Source organism: Peromyscus californicus, unplaced genomic scaffold (genome assembly GCF_007827085.1).
Source record: "Peromyscus californicus insignis strain IS unplaced genomic scaffold, ASM782708v3 Scaffold_20__1_contigs__length_68692818, whole genome shotgun sequence".
NCBI classification, from domain to species: domain Eukaryota; kingdom Metazoa; phylum Chordata; class Mammalia; order Rodentia; family Cricetidae; genus Peromyscus; species Peromyscus californicus.
Window position 1 is genome coordinate 65,147,008 of NW_026294503.1, and position 19,019 is coordinate 65,166,026.

Genomic DNA, 19,019 nt, shown 5'->3' on the forward strand with positions numbered 1-19,019 from the left:
TGTTGTCCGTAGAGAGAAGCATGTCTTCAGATGAGTGGTCAGCAGCTGAGGATGAAGGCCAGCTGTCCCGTCTCCTCAGGAAATCAAGAGACTCCCCCTTCGTCCCTGTGGGTAAGTCCACGCCTTGATGGTTGCAGGAAAACCGTGATGAAGGAGAACTCAGAATCTCCGAGGGTGACACTCCCCATACGTGCATCCATTCTCTGGTTCTCTGAAGCCCACCCCTCAGAGCAACACCGGTTGAGCTGGAGGGATCTTTCTGGTTCAGACACCAGTGGATTTCAGCTATCCTTTATTCAGTTTTACAGATTTCATCAAAGGACTAGCTGATGTTTTCACAGGTATTTATTTGGTGGTGGTGAGTGTTACACACACACCACAGCACACATGTGGAGGTCAGAGGACAACTTCTGGGAATCGGTTCTCTTCTTCCACTATCCACATAGTTCCAGGGATCAAACCTAGGTCATCAGCCTTGGCAGCAAGCACCTTTGCCTGCTGGGCCATCTTGCCAGCCCCTAGAGGGCCATCTAAAATTATTAGTTCACACAGACTCAAATAGATTTCACTGAATAGACTCACACGTTTCTCACTGAGGACTGGCGCAGCAGTTTAGCTTCCTGAGGGGCAGCTGGAACAGTCTGTCTGTCTGTCCTGGGCATCACTTGTAAGGCTTGGTGTCTGCTGTTACAGATTTTCCCTTCATTACCGTCAGGTATGATTGGAAACTTGACTTCTTGGGGGCTGGGATGTAGCTCAGTTGCTAGAGTTGGCCTAGCTTGTGCACAGGGCTTGGTTCAGGTCTCCTTACGGAAGAGGGCAGGGGTGGCAGATCGCGTCTGTAATTCCGAACTCACGAAGATCTGAAGTTCAAGGTCATCATCACTACAGAATAAGCTCAAGGCCAGCGTGAGCCACCTAAGACCCTGCCTCCAAAGAGGAAAACAACAGGAGAAAAAACAAGCCCCTCGATGCCATTTGAACAGATCCCCGTAATGAACAGATAAACTACCAAGTCTGATGTACATTAAATTAGTGTTCTGGAGAAACAGCGTGACTAATGCAGAAGATGAAAGGGTCCCTAGCTAAACTCAATTACCTGCGGACCAGAGACACTGAGAAACAGCAAAGGCGTGGACTCTCATCTCCCAATGGCCAGAACCTTTTAGTGAGGACAGACCCGGGCTTGATCCAGGGGAGAGACTCGGGTTTTTGCTGGAAAACAAATAAGTTTGTATGTATGTTGAGGTTTCACTTAGCTTTTGTATTTTAATAATTCTTACGGGATATTTTGCCACAGGATGGGCTGTGTCATACAGATAATTTACAAAGTACCTCTATTGATTATCTGAAATCACTTCCATCATTACAAATATGACTTATTGCCGGGCTGTGGTGGCGCACGCCTTTAATCCCAGCACTCGGGAGGCAGAGCCAGGCGGATCTCTGTGAGTTCGAGGCCAGCCTGGGCTACCAAGTGAGTTCCAGGAGAGGCGCAAAGCTACACAGAGAAACCCTGTCTCGAAAAACCAAAAAAAAAAAAAAAAAAAAAAAAAACCAAATATGACTTATTGGGATGGGACCCAGAACTAGGGTGCTTGCCTTGAATACCTAGGTCCTGGGGTTCAATCCAGAGCAGTATGAGATAAATGAAAATAAATCCATGATTCTTCTTGTTTGTTTTTGAGACAGGGTTTCTCTAGGTAGCCTTGACTGACATGGGACTCCCTATATAGACCAGGCTGGACTCGAACTCACAGAGATCTCTTCTTATAACAGTTTGTAGGTATACAGTTTTTCTTCTGTTCAGGCTATTTAGGGTTTTTAGTATTTCCTCAGACATGGTACAATCATGAACATTTTTAGTCATATTCTGTACTTTTGCTTATTTTCTTGAAATATATTCCAAAAGTAAAATTTCTAGATTAGAAAGCATGAGCAGTTTAAGATCATTATATATTTTTTAAGTAAAACAATTATATTTATATATTTTAAGTTAAAAAAATCTTTTTTTTTTTTTTTTTTTTTTTTTTTGAGACAGGGTTTCTCTGTGTAGCCCTGGCTGTCCTAGAACTCACTCCGTAGACCAGGCTGGCCTTGAACTCAGCAATCTGACTGCCTCTGCCTGGAATTAAAGGCGTGTGCCACCACCATCCAGGGAGTTAAAAAAAAAAATCTTATTTGTGTGTGTTCCTGTGCATGTGAATATGCGTGTGTATATGTTTGTGTGTGAGTGTGTGTATGTGTATGTGTGTGTGTGCACACACACGTGAGGGCAGGTGCAGGAGACCAGAAGAGGTGTCAGATGCCCTGGAGCGTGAGTTGCCTGACACAGGCTAGAGGAACCAGATTCCGGGAGAGCAGCAAGTGCTCTTAACTGCTAAGCCATCTCTCTACCCTCCTTAAATCTTTTTTTTAAAAGTAAAATAGAAACCTTTATTTAGAACTAAAGCCAACACTTGAGTATGACAAACACAGCATTCAGCCCAAAGAAGCACCCCGCTAATGGAGTGAGCGTTTATTCTGCACAATCACGACATGTGGACAAACCCGGGAGAGGGCACAGGGACACTGGGCAGGGCTGGCACCTAGTCCTCCTTGCCCGGGTCCTCTCTCTCCAGCGTGTAGACCATGAAGCAAGCATCGGGTCTCTTGGGGACGAGGGGATGCCCGGGTCTCACAATCTCAAAGCCAAGAAAGCTGAAGGTTCGGAGTAGGGCGGCTCCGTCCTCACGGCTCTTGGCAAGGAAGCAGATGAAAACGTGGTCGGCCCGGAGCTGCTCCTCCGCGAACTCCAGGAGAGCTGCGAAACTGTCCTTGCTGCCCTCAGGCCGAGGCCCAGCCGGGAGCTCGATGTAGAGGCCACCACGGTTCCACACCGCCCTCCAGGTGACCTGCGTGGCCTCCGTGGACTGGATGCTCAGGACCCTGGTCTTGTCGTTAGACGTTGGCTCCTCTGTCACATTCAGCCGGAGGAGAGGACGCTAGCTGAAAGACTGTGATCCTGCTGACTGTGTCCTCGCCCACCTGGGATCCACTTCAGGGGTGGGTGAGGGACACCAGGAGCACCACCGAGGCCCCCGACCCAGGTTACTACAGCAATGGAGAGCGACCCTGGAACTGTGCGGAGAAGCGGCATGGTGCGGCTGGCGCGGAGCCTGGGGCGCTGCGTTGGTCCCCTTCCTTCTCTCTGGTGAAGCAGTGGCGAAGCAGTGAGGATCCGCTGCGGGGAGGATTTCACCACCCGGCCGCTGGGGTCCCAAACCAGCAAGACCTCCGCTGCGCTCTCCGCACCGCCGCCGCTGCTCGCTGTTGGCAAAAATCTAAATCTTTTTATTATGTGTGTGGGGGGGGGGGGGATGTGATTTTGAGGGGCATGTGTGACGTCAGAAGACAACTCAGCTTTCTTCCGCCTTTGAGTGGCGTGCAGAGATTGAGCTCAGGTTGTCAGGCCCGAACAGCACGTGCTTGACCCCCAAGACATCTCGCAGGCTCCTGTCATCCTTATCTTACTGGCTTGCTTTTTGCTGTTTATACATCTTGTACATGAGTCATTTCACTCAGCCTACCTGCTAACAAGCCTATACAGCACACAGCACTGTGATCATTTACCCTGGCTCGCTCTTCACTTTACCAAACAGACCATGAAGGATACGGCTATCACCTATCCCTAGAATCTCCGGGGCCAACACAGATCACCAGAACGTCTTGTCCCATAAGAATTCGCTGCATGCTGTACACTATGAACAACACACAGAGCCGCAGTTTAGGGGGGAGTCCATTTACAGGCATTATAAATAAAATAAATACTTAGGTAAAAACTTTTTTTTTTCCCCCGGAGCTGAGGACCGAACCCAGGGCCTTGAACTTGCTAGGCAAGCGCTCTACCACTGAGCTAAATCCCCAACCCATTAGGTAAAAAACTTAACACACATACGTTGACAATTACAAAAATTCTAAAGAAATAAATAACAAACGACCTGAATAAATAGACCACCTACAATATTCATGGATTAGTAATTAGTAATATATATATATATATATACATAATCAGTAGTTATATATATAATTAGTAATTAGTAATATATATTATAATAAATGTATAGCTTAATATAGTAAGGATAGTACTATTAATATGTTAACATAGTACTACGTTCATTGATTAGTAATTAGTAACATATATAGTAATGTAGTAAGGAGGTCAGGTCTCCCCAAACAGATTCATAGGTTTAATATAATTTCTTTTACAATGCCAATAAGGTTTCTGTGGCTACAGTGCTTGCCCTGAAGCATGTGGACCTGAAATAGCCCTCTAGAACCCATATGAAAAGGCCAGCAACATGGAGATACACACTTGTAATTCCAGCACTGGGAAGTGGAACCAGGCAGATCTGTAGGACTCACTGGCCAGTGAGTTCCAGGCCAGGATGAACATGCTGTGAGGAATGACACCCTTAGACTGTCCTCTGGCCACTATATGTTGTATACACAGGTGCTTGTATACCTATACACATGCACACATGCACACACAAGACATGCTTATCCTAAGACATGGTATATGGAAGTCATGAATTCTCCAACAGCTAAACAGTGTTTCTTCTTCATTGTTTGAGAGCAGCCTAGAGGCCTTGCTCATGATAGGAAATGTTCTACCACCGAGACTTTGGGCTTTTTGTCTTTGGTTTTTTGAGTTAGCCTCCCTGTCTTGCTCAGGCTGGTCTCTAACTCCATGATCCTCCTGCTTCAACCTCCCGGGGGCTGGGACTACAAGTGTGTGCACCATGTTCTGTTCTGAGGTTTTTGTTTGTTTAAGATAAAGTGGAAGGAGGCACCCCACCTCTTAGCTCAGGTAACCCAGACACTGTGGCTGCTGATGGAGAGATACATAAATCAGTGGGGTAACCAGAGAACCCCAAAGTAGAACAGCATATGTTTTAAAGAAGATTTTTACTTAAACTTTTTTTGAAATTTATTTTTTTTTAATTTTTTTTATATGTATGGGTGTTTCCACAGGTATGTGTGTTTCTATACCATGGGCATACCTGGTGCCCTTGGAGGCCAGCAGAGATTTACAGCCTTAGGTTTATTTTAAACTCTAATAAAATTGTTCTTGAGCTTAAAAAAAACAGAGAAAGAAAGTGCCTATTGTGAAATGGGAGGTGGAGAATGGGCTAGCTAGCCTGGGATTTGCAGTACATTAGCAAGGGGAACTATGAAAACTGATTCCCAAATACTCAAATTCAATCTCTCTCTCTCTCTTTCTCTTTCTCTCTCTCTCTCTCTCTCTCTCTCTCTCTCTCTCTCTCTCTCTCTCTCTCTCTCTCTCACACACACACACACACACACACACACACACACACTCTTTCTCTCTAAATAAATTTTAAAAAATATATTTTCCAGTATGTTTATTGTTGAGTGAAGTTTCTATTGCTATGATAAAACACCACGTCTAGAGGCTGGAGAGGCTCAGCAGTTAAGAGCATTGGCTGCAACCACAGCCCTAGGGTATCCAGTGCCATTTTCTGGCTTCTGTGGGCACTGAACACATGTGGTGCATAAACGTATACACATAAAATAAGACACCATAACCAAAATCAAGGATTTATTTGGTTTATTCCATCTTACAGTGTGCTATGAAGAAAAGTCAAGGCAGAGACTGGAGCCAGGGACTGGAGGCAGGGACTGGAGACAGAGACTAGAGACAGGGACTGGAGACAGGGACTGGAGACAGGGACTAGAGACAGGGACTAGAGACAGGGACTGGAGACAGGGACTGGAGACAGAGACTGGAGACAGGGACTGGAGACAGAGATTAGAGACAGGGACTGGAGACAGGGACTGGAGACAGAGACTAGAGACAGGGACTGGAGGCAGAGATTAGAGACAGGGACTGGAGACAGGGACTGGAGACAGGGACTGGAGACAGAGACTAGAGACAGGGACTGGAGACAGAGACTAGAGACAGGGACTGGAGACAGGGACTGAAGGCAGGGACTGGAGACAGGGACTGGAGACAGAGACTAGAGACAGGGACTGGAGACAGAGACTAGAGACAGTGACTGGAGACAGGGACTGGAGGCAGGGACTGGAGGCAGGGACTGGAGGCAGGGACTGGAGACAGAGACTGGAGGCAGAGACTAGAGACAGGGACTGGAGACAGGGACTGGAGACAGGGACTGGAGGCAGAGATTAGAGACAGGGACTGGAGACAGGGACTGGAGACAGAGACTGGAGGCAGGGACTGGAGACAGGGACTGAAGGCAGGGACTGGAGACAGAGACTGGAGACAGAGACTGGAGACAGGGACTGGAAACAGAGACTGGAGACAGGGACTGGAGACAGAGACTAGAGACAGGGACTGAAGGCAGGGACTGGAGACAGAGACTGGAGACAGGGACTGAAGGCAGGGACTGGAGACAGGGACTGAAGGCAGGGACTGGAGACAGGGACTGGAGGCAGGGACTGGAGACAGAGACTGGAGACAGGGACTGGAGACAGGGACTGGAGACAGAGACTGGAGACAGGGACTGAAGGCAGGGACTGGAGACAGGGACTGGAGACAGAGACTGGAGACAGGGACTGGAGACAGAGACTGGAGACAGGGACTGGAGACAGAGACTGGAGACAGAGACTGGAGGCAGAGATTAGAGACAGGGACTGGAGACAGGGACTGGAGACAGAGACTGGAGACAGGGACTGAAGGCAGGGACTGGAGACAGAGACTAGAGACAGGGACTGGAGACAGGGACTGGAGGCAGGGACTGGAGGCAGGGACTGGAGGCAGACAATGGAGCAATGCTGCTTACTGGCTTGATCTGCTTTGCTCTCTCAGCCTGTTTTCTTAGACCTACAGGCAATCTGATGGAGGCATTTTCTCAATGGTGGTTCCTCTTCCCAGATGACCCTATCTTGCATCAAGGTGACAAAAACCTAGCCAGAACACAGGATCTCGTGTAGCCCAGGCTAGCCTTAAACCCCCTATATAGCTGCATCCAGGCTACAGATGTGCACCATCACACCAACTTTATAAGTGCTTGGGACAATCTTAGGGCTTCAAGACATGCTAGGCAGGTCCTGCACTACAGTTCTTTTTAATGTCCTCCTTGGTACAGGTTGAGCATCTGAAGCCCAAAATTTCAATATACTCCGAAATCTGAGTCATCATGATGCCTTCAGAGGAAGGTTCCACACCTGCCCTCACACGATGAGTCATAGTAAAAACATAGGCACTCTAAAAAATATATGAAACACATACAGTCCGAGTGAATAAGGTGTGTAACACACACACAGGTTTGCTCCTGAGGCCTAGGTCCCATCACAAGGTATCACGGAATGCAGATATTCCACAATCTACCTGCAACCCTCACTTCTGACCCTGAGCATGTCAGACCAGTACTCAGCCTGCACCTTGACTGCCTGTCTTCCGGGTAGGTGTCCTTCACACAGCCTTTCATTTAGCTGAGGAATTCTTGCCTCCTGTTTATCCAACTCATGTTTTAAATCCACAGGGGTGGCCGGCTTTGTGGCTGTGCTGTCCTACGGTCTTTACAAGTTAAAGTCCAGAAGAGAGGAGAAGATGTCCCTTCGTCTCATCCACGTGCGGGTTGCTGCTCAAGGATGTGCTGTGGGAGCTGTGACCCTAGGTAAGGTTGCTTAGGGCTGGCTGTCCTCCACAGGGGTGTGTGTGTGTGTGTGTTTCCTTATTCTGTTCATCCTTGGTAGAAGATAAATACTGGATTTAGACACTATGAGGATGGAGATAAAAAGATTCATCTTGGGCACTAGAGGAATGAAACGGTTAGGAGCCCTGGCTCTTCTTGCAGGGGACTCCGGTTCAGTTCCCAGCACCCATATCAGAGCTCATAACCATTCGTAACTCTGAGAGTTCTGGAATCCTTCTCTGGCTTCTTCAGGCATCAGCATACACAGTGTGCACTACCTACCATACATTCAGGTACTCATACACGTAAAATAAAAATAAATCTTTAAGAAAGCAAACTAGTAGGGATGAGGCATCTTAATTCTTAGAATTTTCACCTGATAGAACCCAACAAAATCTCCAGACCTTGAAGAGGGGGTGGGCATCTTTTTTTCCTTCTTTTTGAGTTTTTTGGGGACAGGGATTCTCTGTGTAACAGCCTATGGCTGTGGTTCTCAACCTTCCTGAATCTGTGACCTTCTAATACAGCTGCTCATGCTGTGGTGACCCCCAACCATAAAATTATTTTCATTGCTACTTCATAACTGTAATTTTGCTACTGTTATGAATCATAATATAACTGATATCTGATATGTGAGAAACCCCACCCCACCCCCAAGGAGTTGCGACCTACAGGTTGAGAAGCGCTGCTCTAGAGGCAGGCGCTGGTTCTGCTTCTACCCCACACAGCTCCGGTCGGTCACAGCGGTAGTTGCGTTCCCCAGACTATCTGACCAGCAGACATAGTCACTCGGCACTTTACTTGGGAGGAGGCTTTTTAGAGACCAAAGATCTAAACGGCCTTTTTACTTCCATCCCAGGAAGTATGAAGTTTTGCCCAATGTGCAAAGTTCTTACAAGAAAAGATAGGACCATGTCTTAGGGTTCCTATGGCTGCGATGCAACACCGTGACCAAAGGGCAAGCTGGGGAGGAAAGGGTTTGTTTGGCTTACACTTCCATATCTTAGTTCGTCACTGAAGGAAGTCAGGACAGGAACTCACACAGGACAGAAACCTGGAGGCAGGAGCTGATGCAGAGGCCATGGAGGGCTGCTGCTTACTGGCTTGCTTCCCATGGCCTGCTCAGCCTGCTTTCTTATGGAACCCGGGGCCACCAGCCCAGGGATGGCCCCACCCACAATGACCGGGCCCTCCCCCATCAATCACTAAGAAAATGACCTAGGGGCTTGCCTACAGCCTGATTTTACAGAGGCATCTTTCTAATCGCAATCCCTCCTGTCAGGTGACTTTAGCTTGGGTCAAGTTGACATAGAACCATCACACACAGCCCATTTGGGGGGGGAGGGTGAGCTCACTGTGTAGCCTGGCTGGCCTTCAGGGTACCATGGTCCTGGTGCTGCCTCACGAGTGCTGGGATTTCAGCTGTGCACCACCACGCCTGGCCTACATATCTGAGGTTTGTTTGCTTGAGACAGAGTACCTCTAGGTAGTCGAGGCTGGCCAGACTCAAAATAACAATCCTCATGATAGGATAAGCAAGGACAACTCAGAACTTACCAACATGAGCTGGAATACACATGACAGACTCGATTCCTACAGTAGTTCTGGTTGGCTGTTCCTATGGACCTTATATACTGGTCCTTTTTCTCTATGGACATTCTATATTTCCTATGGACCTGAGGAGCTTACATATTACATAAGTGGTACCAAAACCTTTATATATTTTGCTTCTAGCCCAGGCTAGAACTTAGGAAGTAGCCCAGGCTGTGTGGAGCTTAAAATCTTCCTGCTTCAGGCCTCCTGGTACAGGGATGACGTGTGTGCTCCATGCCTGGCTCGGTAGACTGTGCCTAAGTGACCTGCTCAGTGGTGAACTTTATAACACGATGCGAACTACACCAAAGTTTCTGGAGGCCAGGCTGTTTCACCCAAGCAATAGTAACAATCTCCAGTGAAACCTGGCACAACCCCAAGAGGACCCTAAACTCACACTGGAGAGGTGTACCAAGATGGCGTCAGAGTCCACTAACCTCACACAGACAGCTTAGAGGAGCACATTAAAGACATTTACTCTGCATCACAGTCCAGGCCGTGAGGACTCTGCCCATGAGTAGCTAATCTAAGTGCATGCCTTTGCGGCGGCAAGGCTCCAGTCCACAAAGCCAGGCAGACAGGCTCCCTGCCACTTTCTGGCTCTCCTCTCCAGTTACACTTTGTTTCCTGAAATAATGAGACCCTCCCACCCCAGCTGTAGCTGCCTCTCCTGGTGACAGCCGCTGGTCACTGTGGCCTCCACACCACAATTCCTGCTTCAGTTCCTCCCTTTGTGGGTCCCAAACCTGAAGATTTGATTGTTGTGATTCCTCACATTATCACAGTTCTCCACCTCCAAACCCGCCTCCATGGTTAGCAGACCATCCACCAAAGCCACACGGTCACAGCTGTCGTCGCCGACAAACTCTACTTCAATGGCCACAGCTTAGTTCCAGAGCTGCTCTGGCCAGCCACAGGCGTAGACTGCGAATGAATCTTATCCGCCACCACGGTCATCAAGACGCGAAAGCCAAGCCCCGCTCCTTCCCACCACCCGAGTCAGCTGTCCCCACCTCTTCAAAACTATCTCTTGGGTGCCAGTCCTCATGTCTCTAGGGTTGCCAACACAGTTCTTTCCACAGTTCAGTGGGCACTTGGTCTCTGAGAAGCCTCTCTGGAGAGGACTGTGTCCACCTTGTGTGTCCTTACATTTGTGTCTGCATCCAGCCGCTCCACGGTGGCGTAAGTGACAAACACCAAGTCCTTGGCGTGCTCACTGTTTGGTCCTCTTATTACCAGGTGTCACGGTTTAGATAGGAAGAGTCTCCACAGGCTTGGTTACCCCCATGAGCTTTTAGGAAGTGATAGGCAGTTTGTTCCCTCAGGAAAATCTAATCTGGTAATGTATGGGGACATTTTGTTTGTCCTGTTGGGAGTGGAGGGCGGGGGAGCTTTGCAGGGGTGCTGCCAGTAGTCTGCGGTGCACAGGGCACCCTAGAGCAAACAATCTTAGCCTCAATGGGCACCAGCACTGAGGCTGAGAAACTGCCACAGAGGCAGGCAGCCAAAGTCTGAGGGAGACACACTGCCAGAGGGACTGTCCTGGCTCCCTGAGAACATCCACCCGCTTCGCCAGGGGAGGAGATGCCTGTGTCCAAGCAGCCCTGGCACCCTTCACAAGTTCTGATGGCACTCCTTATTTCTGAGAATGCTGCGGTGAGCTGCTGGCCTCCCTGGGTTCAATAGGGACAGAGAGCTCTTGATCTCTCTGTCACTGGGAGCATCTGATTGGCAAAGGCAGGGGCACCTGATGTTGTGATTAGCAGCAGTCCAAACAGCAACCAGCACTGGCTGGGTCACAGAGATGTGGGGGCCCTGGTCGTGGTGGGGGTCCTGGTTACATGCGGGTCCTGGTTATGGTGGAGGCCCTAGTTCACGGTGGGGGCCCTGGTTATATCGCAGCTCACAGCAAGGAGCTCTGGCCCCCAACACACGTATGTAACACACACACACACACACACACACACACACACACATATACATATAAACACAAACAAATGTATCATAATCATCTCTAGCTTTCCCCGAAGAGCCCTGCAGCCATTTACCGGGAAACCTGTGCACAACGAGAAGATAATCGCATTACTTGGGGCAGGGGAAATACTGGTTATAGGGACAGACTCCGGCTCTGGCATAATTACCGTGAAGTGCCACTCATGAGTTCGCAGACGGCAGTGTGTTTTACAGAGGGTCTGTCTCAACACAGTCTGCCGTTTCCTGCCCCGACTGTGTTATTATCTAATTCTGGAATGTGTAATTGGAATATCCGTATGCTCAGCAACTTTCAGGATTCTTTAACAGTTTGGCATTGCTGTGTGTGATGTGTGCTTGGGAGTATGCATGTACGGCATGCGTGACCCATGGCACACATGTGAAGGACGACTCTGTGACGTGGTTCTCTGTCCACCTTTCATGCTTTCTGAGGTCATTGAGTTTGTGAGGCAGATGCCCTCACCCACTGAGCTGTCTTGATGGCTCCTGTCAGAATCCCCACATTGGTCCCCTGGCCTGCAAGAGCCACTGTGGTAGAGGGCCAAGTGGGTGCCATCCTAACTGCCTGCCTTTACCAAAACGGTAAACAAGTCACAATCTTTCTAGAGGGACCGTGGGAAAGAGTGCCTTCATCAAGGGCTTTGGGGACACCAGCGATGTTTCCCAACACATCCCCATACAGTTTATTTGGTAGAAGACAGACCATCCTGGAGCAGGAAACCAGGCTTCTGTAAAACTGAAGCTGTAACATGTAGCCACCAAGTGACTGGGGAAAGAAAAGAGGAATCAACGGTGATTCCCAAGCAGGCGGGACGGCTCGTTCAGCGGGTAAAGACAACTTGAGTTCCATTTCCGAGATGCACGTGGTGGAAGGAGAGAGTCCAGTGTTCTCCGATCTCCACACATGCACTGTGGCACACATATGAACACACACAATAAACAAATGATTCCCAAGTTCCTGGCTTGTACAAGAAATGATCTATCCCTCCCTCATACAGAGAATGAAGAACAAAGGTCAAGGCTGAGGGGACAGCAGCTGAGCAGACAGAACAGTGACAGTGAGCGCTTACCCCGCCGCCAGCCCCTACCTATGCATCATCACCTCAGTGCATCTTCAAGCTTTCATACAGGTGCACACTATATGTGGAGCATGTTCTTCTCTGCCCTCCTAGCCCCCCTCTTAGTCCTCGTGGTTCCCCTGGAAGATCTCCTGCTTTCCTGTGTGTGTGTGTGTGTGTGTGTGTGTGTGTGTGTGTGTGTGTGTGTGTGTGGTTTATATGGAATCTAAGAACCAGAAATGAGCAAAGACGACCCTCTTCCTGAGGCTGCCACAACCTGCTTAGTCTGATCATCTCCAGCTGCATTTATTTCCTACGAACCACAGGACTTCATTCTTTTGGCTGGAAAGACACCTCCCTTGTGTAACTAGCCCACATTTCCCTTACCTGTCCTTCTGTTTTTTTTTGGTTTTTCGAGACAGGGTTTCTCTGTGTAGCTTTGCGCCTTTCCTGGGACTCACTTGGTAGCCCAGGCTGGCCTCAAACTCACAGAGATCCACCTGGCTCTGCCTCCTGAGTGCTGGGATTAAAGGCGTGCGCCACCACCGCCCAGCTCTGTTGTTAATGCTTTAATCTGAAACACACCTCTTCAGAGTCCACCTGTTCTGCTGGGATACAATTCAGTCCTGACCCAAGCCCTGGAGCTCAAGTGTCAGGTTCCCTGAGTTTGAGGGCATGGCCCCCCACGGAGCTGCTCTTACCTCCCATGCCAGCTTTATTCTCATTGGCATAAGCCTCTGGTGTGACCCAAGAGGCTTATCAATAACACACGCTGTTATTTTCCCGGCAGTTAGAAGCTTTTTAGAAGATAGTACATTCCCGGGACAAGGACCAGACGGTGTTTATTATACAACGACCCATCAAATCTACTCTCTAAGATAGGCACTGTTACCTCATTGTACAGACTGGGAACCTGAGGCTTAGAGAGGAAATGTGGTTTGTTTTTTTGGGGTCCAGAGTCACGGAGCAATCACTTTAGACTCAAACTGTTAGTCTCACAATATACTAACTGAAATCCCTATTCAAAATGTCTCCATGGCTAGGGACAGCCCCGTTGGTAGGGTGCTAGGCGAGAATGTTGTGGGCTTCAACTCTAACATGGCATAAAAGCCATACATAGTGGTACATGCCTGTACTCCTAGCACTTAGTAGGTGGAGGCCGACTTATCCAATGTTCAAGGTCGGCCTGGGCTATGTGAGACCCCCAACAAACCCTTTGAATTACAGAACTCACATCCTATGTATAAGGAGGTCCTTAGGGATATGGGAAGAAAATACTGTATCTTGGAAATAAAAAAGCTAGCCAGATGTGGGAGGTCCCACCTGTCCTTCCACTTGGGTCCAGGAATTAGAGGCCACACTGGGTAAGAGAGCCAGATCCTGTCTCAAAAGGAAGCCAGGTTAAATAAAAAAAAATGACAATGCTTTGCTAATGTGTGGACTGCTTATATTGAATTTATAGTTTTAAAATAAATGCACATGTCTGTAATACCAGCACTGGAAACTCTGAGGCAGGAGCCTGCCAGTTTGAGGTCAGTCTGAGTCTGGGTTGCATATCAAAACCTTGTCTCAAAAAAGACACATGTTGAGGGCACATTCAATGTATTTCTTTACACACAATTTAAAAGCTTGGAGAGGCATGGGGATGGCTGGCTAGGAACGTGCTTCCTACACAAGTGTGAGAACTGAGTTCCGACTCCCAGAACTCACATAAAGCTGGGTACGATGTGCACATCTGTAACCCCTGGGCCTGTGGTGAGACAGGAGCTGGAGAGAGAACATCGGGCAGCTGGTTGGCCAGCTAGCCTGGTGGCCACAGGGTAACAACAGAAATGGAGGACACCTGAGGCTCTTCTGACCTCCACACACGTGCTGTGGCACAAGCACACTCACACTCACATACACACAAACAAAAATTAAATCTAATACAAAGTGTGGGGACAGCTGTTAGTGTATGGAGTTGTGTTGTGCAGAGATAAGGGCGCCATACTTCGATCTCTCTCAGAGAAGTAGCCGGTTCACCGTGAAGCAACAGGTGTCAGTGAGCTGGTACGATAAGACCGTAACTTCAGGGAATACCAACGTTTAGATGACTGGGAAGAGCAAGAATCATCTCTAGCAAGACAAAAGAAAAGAGCCCAGAACTCACCATCCAGTGCTGGCCTCAAACCCCGTGTAGCCAAGGATGACTGAACTTCTGACATTCCTGCCTCTGCTGTCTGAATGCTGGGATTACAAGTGTGTGCCACCATGCCTGGTTTATGTGGTGTGGGGCATCAAACACAGGGCTTTGTGCACGCTAGGCAAAAATTCTTAGCCACTTCTCCAGCTCTGAGAATGCATTTCAGTTACAGTGATTTCAGCTAAAAAGCAAACATTTTGGCTTGAATTCTATGCATCAATTCTGGTTATTTTAGTATTTCACTCTAAGATTTTTGCAGCTGCTACCTCAGTTTACCATCACACGGGTCTACAGGAAGAATTCACAGAGCCTGCATCCTCTGTGCACCCTAGGAAGGCAACAGTGGCCAGTCTTGGGAGAAGTGAAAGATTTAGATAACCAGGTGCCTGATGCCTTGACAGGGAGATAGGATGGCGAGGAGAACACAGTTGAGTCTTCTGATGCCTCTTGCTTTTGGATGTGAGATTTACCGACATGCCAAGGATTCACCGAAGGACCCCCTCTCCCTCTGAGCCTATTCACCTGTGTGCGTCTCACCCTCAACAGCCCTAGGACCTGGTGGAAGCCACAGTCAGCATGGGCTCCTCACAGCTGATTCCCACACTGTAATCCAGAGCGGGCTGTTCCAGTCGCCTGTTCTTTGGGACGCTGAGCACAGGCAGATACTGACTATGTGACTGGTGGACTAGGATGCCTGTATCTGAGCAAACTTGCCTGGAATTTCCCAAGATTTCCCCCCCTTTTTTTTAGACAGGATTCCATGTGGCTTAGGCTGGCCTCCAACCACCGTGCAGCCAAAGACTACCCTGAACTGATCCTCCTGCCTCTGCCTACCAAGAGCTAGGACTGCGGGCATATGTCACCAAGTTCAGCTAACCTGAACTCAGCTAGCCATGGTAACCCACACCTTTAACTCCAGCACTGAGGAGGCAGAGGCCAGAGGACCTCTGTAGTTCAAAGTCAGCCTGGTCTATATAGTGAGTTCCTGGACAGCTAGAGCTGCATAGAGAAACCTTGTCTCAAAAAACAAACGAAATAAAAATGTAAACTTGAGGATAGTGTTGTGACAGTTCATAATAATAGTGGTTTTTAAATTTTAAAAAATGTATAGAACTTGCATTTTTATGAGTTTACTCTGTGTGTGCACATGCACACCTGTGTCAATGCCGACTTAAACGATGTAAATGCTGTTTGATTTCCACAGCCTCTGCATGAACCAAAGCTTCCTGGGAGGGGTCTGTTGGTCTTCTGTTTTGCAATCCTGTGCCAGTTTCAGAAAAGCATGTGGAAAAATGTCAGTGTTTGTGTCTCATGGACACTACTGATGTGCGGTGCCTTTCTGTTCCAGGTGTTCTCTATTCTATGTATAAGGATTACATCAGACCTCGGTTCTTCAATGTATCCAAAAAATAAAGCCAGAAGCTGGAAGCAAGGAAGAAAGATCCTTCTGTGTGCTGACCACTAGAAAAAGGGATCTCACTGTGTTCCAAGTCACACTGCAGAATGCCTCGCAGAATCCTCATAAAGTCTGTGCTCATGTCTCAGTGTTTTTAAGAAGTCCTTTCTGAACCCACAGGCAGTTAACTGAGAATCACCCCTGCTGATGTCTTTTCTCACTCAATCCCCCTTGCAGTACTAACAGCTGGAGCTCAGGATCTTGTGTGTGTGGGCAGCACCTGTATCTGCTTCAACAACGCACTGACTTCTAACCAGTTCTTAACAAAAATGCAGTCACTATACACCCAGCACGCAGTGAGTGTGTTTTATTAGAAACGGCTTGCTGGGGAGGCAAGACGGCTCAGGAAGAAAAGGGGGCTTGCTGCCAAGCCTGACAACCTCAGTTTGATCCCTGCAGCCCAAATAGTGGAGGAAGAGCATGAACTCCCAAGGTCATCCTCTGACCCCCACACGTGTGCACCCACACAAGCAAATAAGTAACTGTAGAGATGGGGTGGGGGCCGGGCGGTGGTGGCACACACCTTTAATCCCAGGAGGCAGAGCCAGGCGGATCTCTGTGAGTTCGAGGCCAGCCTGAACTACAGAGCAAGATCCAGGAGAGGCACCAAAACTACACAGAGAAACCCTGTCTCGGAAAACAAAAAAAAGAAAAGAAACGGGGTGGGGGATGCTCGTGCAAGCGACCAGGGCTTGTTTCCTAACACCCACACAGTAGCTCACAACCACCTGCACCAGGCATGATTACGGTGCACGGAAATACATGCAGGCAAATACTCACACACACAAAAATAAATCTTCAGGCAAGGAATGGCTTTTTAAAAAATTGGGGCATGATGGCAGCCTATAACCTCTTCTCCGAGAAAGTACCCTGTTCTCAGGTATTTATTATAACAGAATAGATTAATACTACTGCACAGTGCCACTGCACACAAAAACCCAGATTTGTTACCATGTAGTAGAAAATGATGAAATGTTACTAGTTCATTTGCTTTTTAAATTTATTTTGTGTCTAGGTGTTTTGCCTACATATACGTGTGTGCACCACGTGTGTGCAGTGCCCTAGGAAGCGAAGAGGGCATTGGATTCCCTGGGACTGGAGTTACACATGGCTGTGAGCCGCCCTGAGGGTGCTGGGAGCAGTCACTGAATGATCTCTCTAGTCCCTTATGTTTTGAGACAAGGTCTCGGGATGGGATTGGAGATTCTCCTGGTTCAGCCTCCTCCTATGATCTGAGATTACAGGAACAGATCACCATGCCCAGCTAAATGTTTTATGTGGTTTTGTTATTTTTTTATTTTTTGGCTTTTCGAGACAGGGTTTCTCTATGTAGCTTTGCGCCTTTCCTGGAACTCACTCTGTAGCCCAGGCTGGGCTTGAATTCACATAGCTCTGCCTGCCTCTGCCTCCCAAGTACTGGGATCAAAGGCGTGCGCCACCACCGCCCGGCGGTTTTGTTTTTAAAGTTACACTTTTATTTGTGTGTGTTTGCACACACACGCTCGCACACAGGAGCCATGGCCTGAGTGTAGAGATCAGAGGACAACTTGTGAGAGTCGGGTTTCTCCTTCTACCATGTGGGTCCCCAGGATGGAACTCAGGTCCCCAGGATGGTGGCGTGTGTCTTTATCCACTGAGCCTTCTTGCTAGCACCCTCATTTAAAATTGTTTTAATTTAATTTTTTTAGATTTTGTGTGTGTGTATGTTTTGCCAACATGTATATCTGTGCACCACATGCATGCCTGGTGCCTGAAGAGTTCCAAAGAGGGTGTTGGAACCCCTGGGACTGGAGTTAGGGATGGTTGTTAGCCACCATATGGGTGCTGGGAACTCAACCCAGGAGCAGTAAGTACTCTTAACCACTAAGCTATCTCCTCAGCAACACCCCCCACCCCATCTTTAAAAACAAACAAACAAACAAAACCCAGGATTTTGAACTTGATACAAAGCCAAGGATGAGCCCGAACTTCTGATCCTCCTGCCTTTATCTCCAGGGTGCCAGGATTGTTGGTGTTCACCACCAAGCCTGGGTTTTTTTTCAATTTTTCTTTATTTTTTTCAGTGCTGGGTTGAATCCAGGGCTTCATGCACACCAGTCAAAGGTTCTACCTAATGTATGACATCTCTAGCTCCTACATGTTCTTAATGACAGAAAGCTTATCCGAGGCTCACTCTTCAACATCAATCTTCCAATGGGTTTAATGTGTATTACATTTTTTGCTGACAGGAGTGTGGCCTTGGGTGATACTTGTGAACTTGTGCCAACTCAACTCTGTTCCTACTAGCACACAAAGCAGAGAAAAGAGCTACAGAAATCCTCAGAGTTCTTGACCTCTGCTCAACTACCTCACCTTCTTATGAATTGCACAACAGGACAGGCCCATCCTTAACCTTTCTTCTCCTACGTTATCTCAATGAAAAAAAGTATTGAGAAAGAGAACTGGAGGGAAGAGGCCAGTAGACAAGAAACTGATTCATCTAGGATTGCAATCTGTGTATACAAAACACAGAAACTTTCATTACCAAAGTGAAAATACTGGTATTGATTTTGTCTAAATTTTAAGATCAAAAGAACTGTGACCTAGGTTGTATGGTTGTTCTCTTGAGTCTTGAGAGACCTATGGCTAGGCATGATGGCACACACATTTAATCCCAGCACTTGGGGGGCTGAGGCAAGTGGAATTCTTTAAGTTCAAGGCTAGCCTGGTCTACCTAGCAAGCTCCAGGCCAGCCAGAGCTACAAAGTGAGACTGTAAAAAAAAAAGGTCCTGGAGTGGAAGTAAAGGAACTGTAAAGTTTAGAAAATGCCCTGGCATGCCAGGTGGTGGTACACACCTTTAATGCCAGCACTTGGAGGCAGAGGCAGGCGGATCACGAGGCTCTCCAAGTTTGAGGTCAGCCTGGTCTACAGAGTGAGTTCCTGGACAGCCAGGGCTACACAAAGAAACCCTGTCTCAAAAGAAGAAAGAGAGAGAAAGAAAGAAAGAAAGAAAGAAAGAAAGAAAGAAAGAAAAAGAGAGAAAGAAAGAAAGGAAGGAAGGAAGGAAGGAAGGAAGGAAGGAAGGAAGGAAGGAAG

At 48.0% G+C, this 19,019-nt stretch overlaps 1 pseudogene; it reads right to left on the reverse strand.

Annotated features, from left to right (window-relative positions):
- Positions 1–2,480: 2,480 nt before the first annotated feature.
- LOC128116186 (ornithine decarboxylase antizyme 1-like) lies at positions 2,481–10,065 on the reverse strand (annotated as a pseudogene).
- Between the last annotated feature and the right edge of the window lie 8,954 nt (positions 10,066–19,019).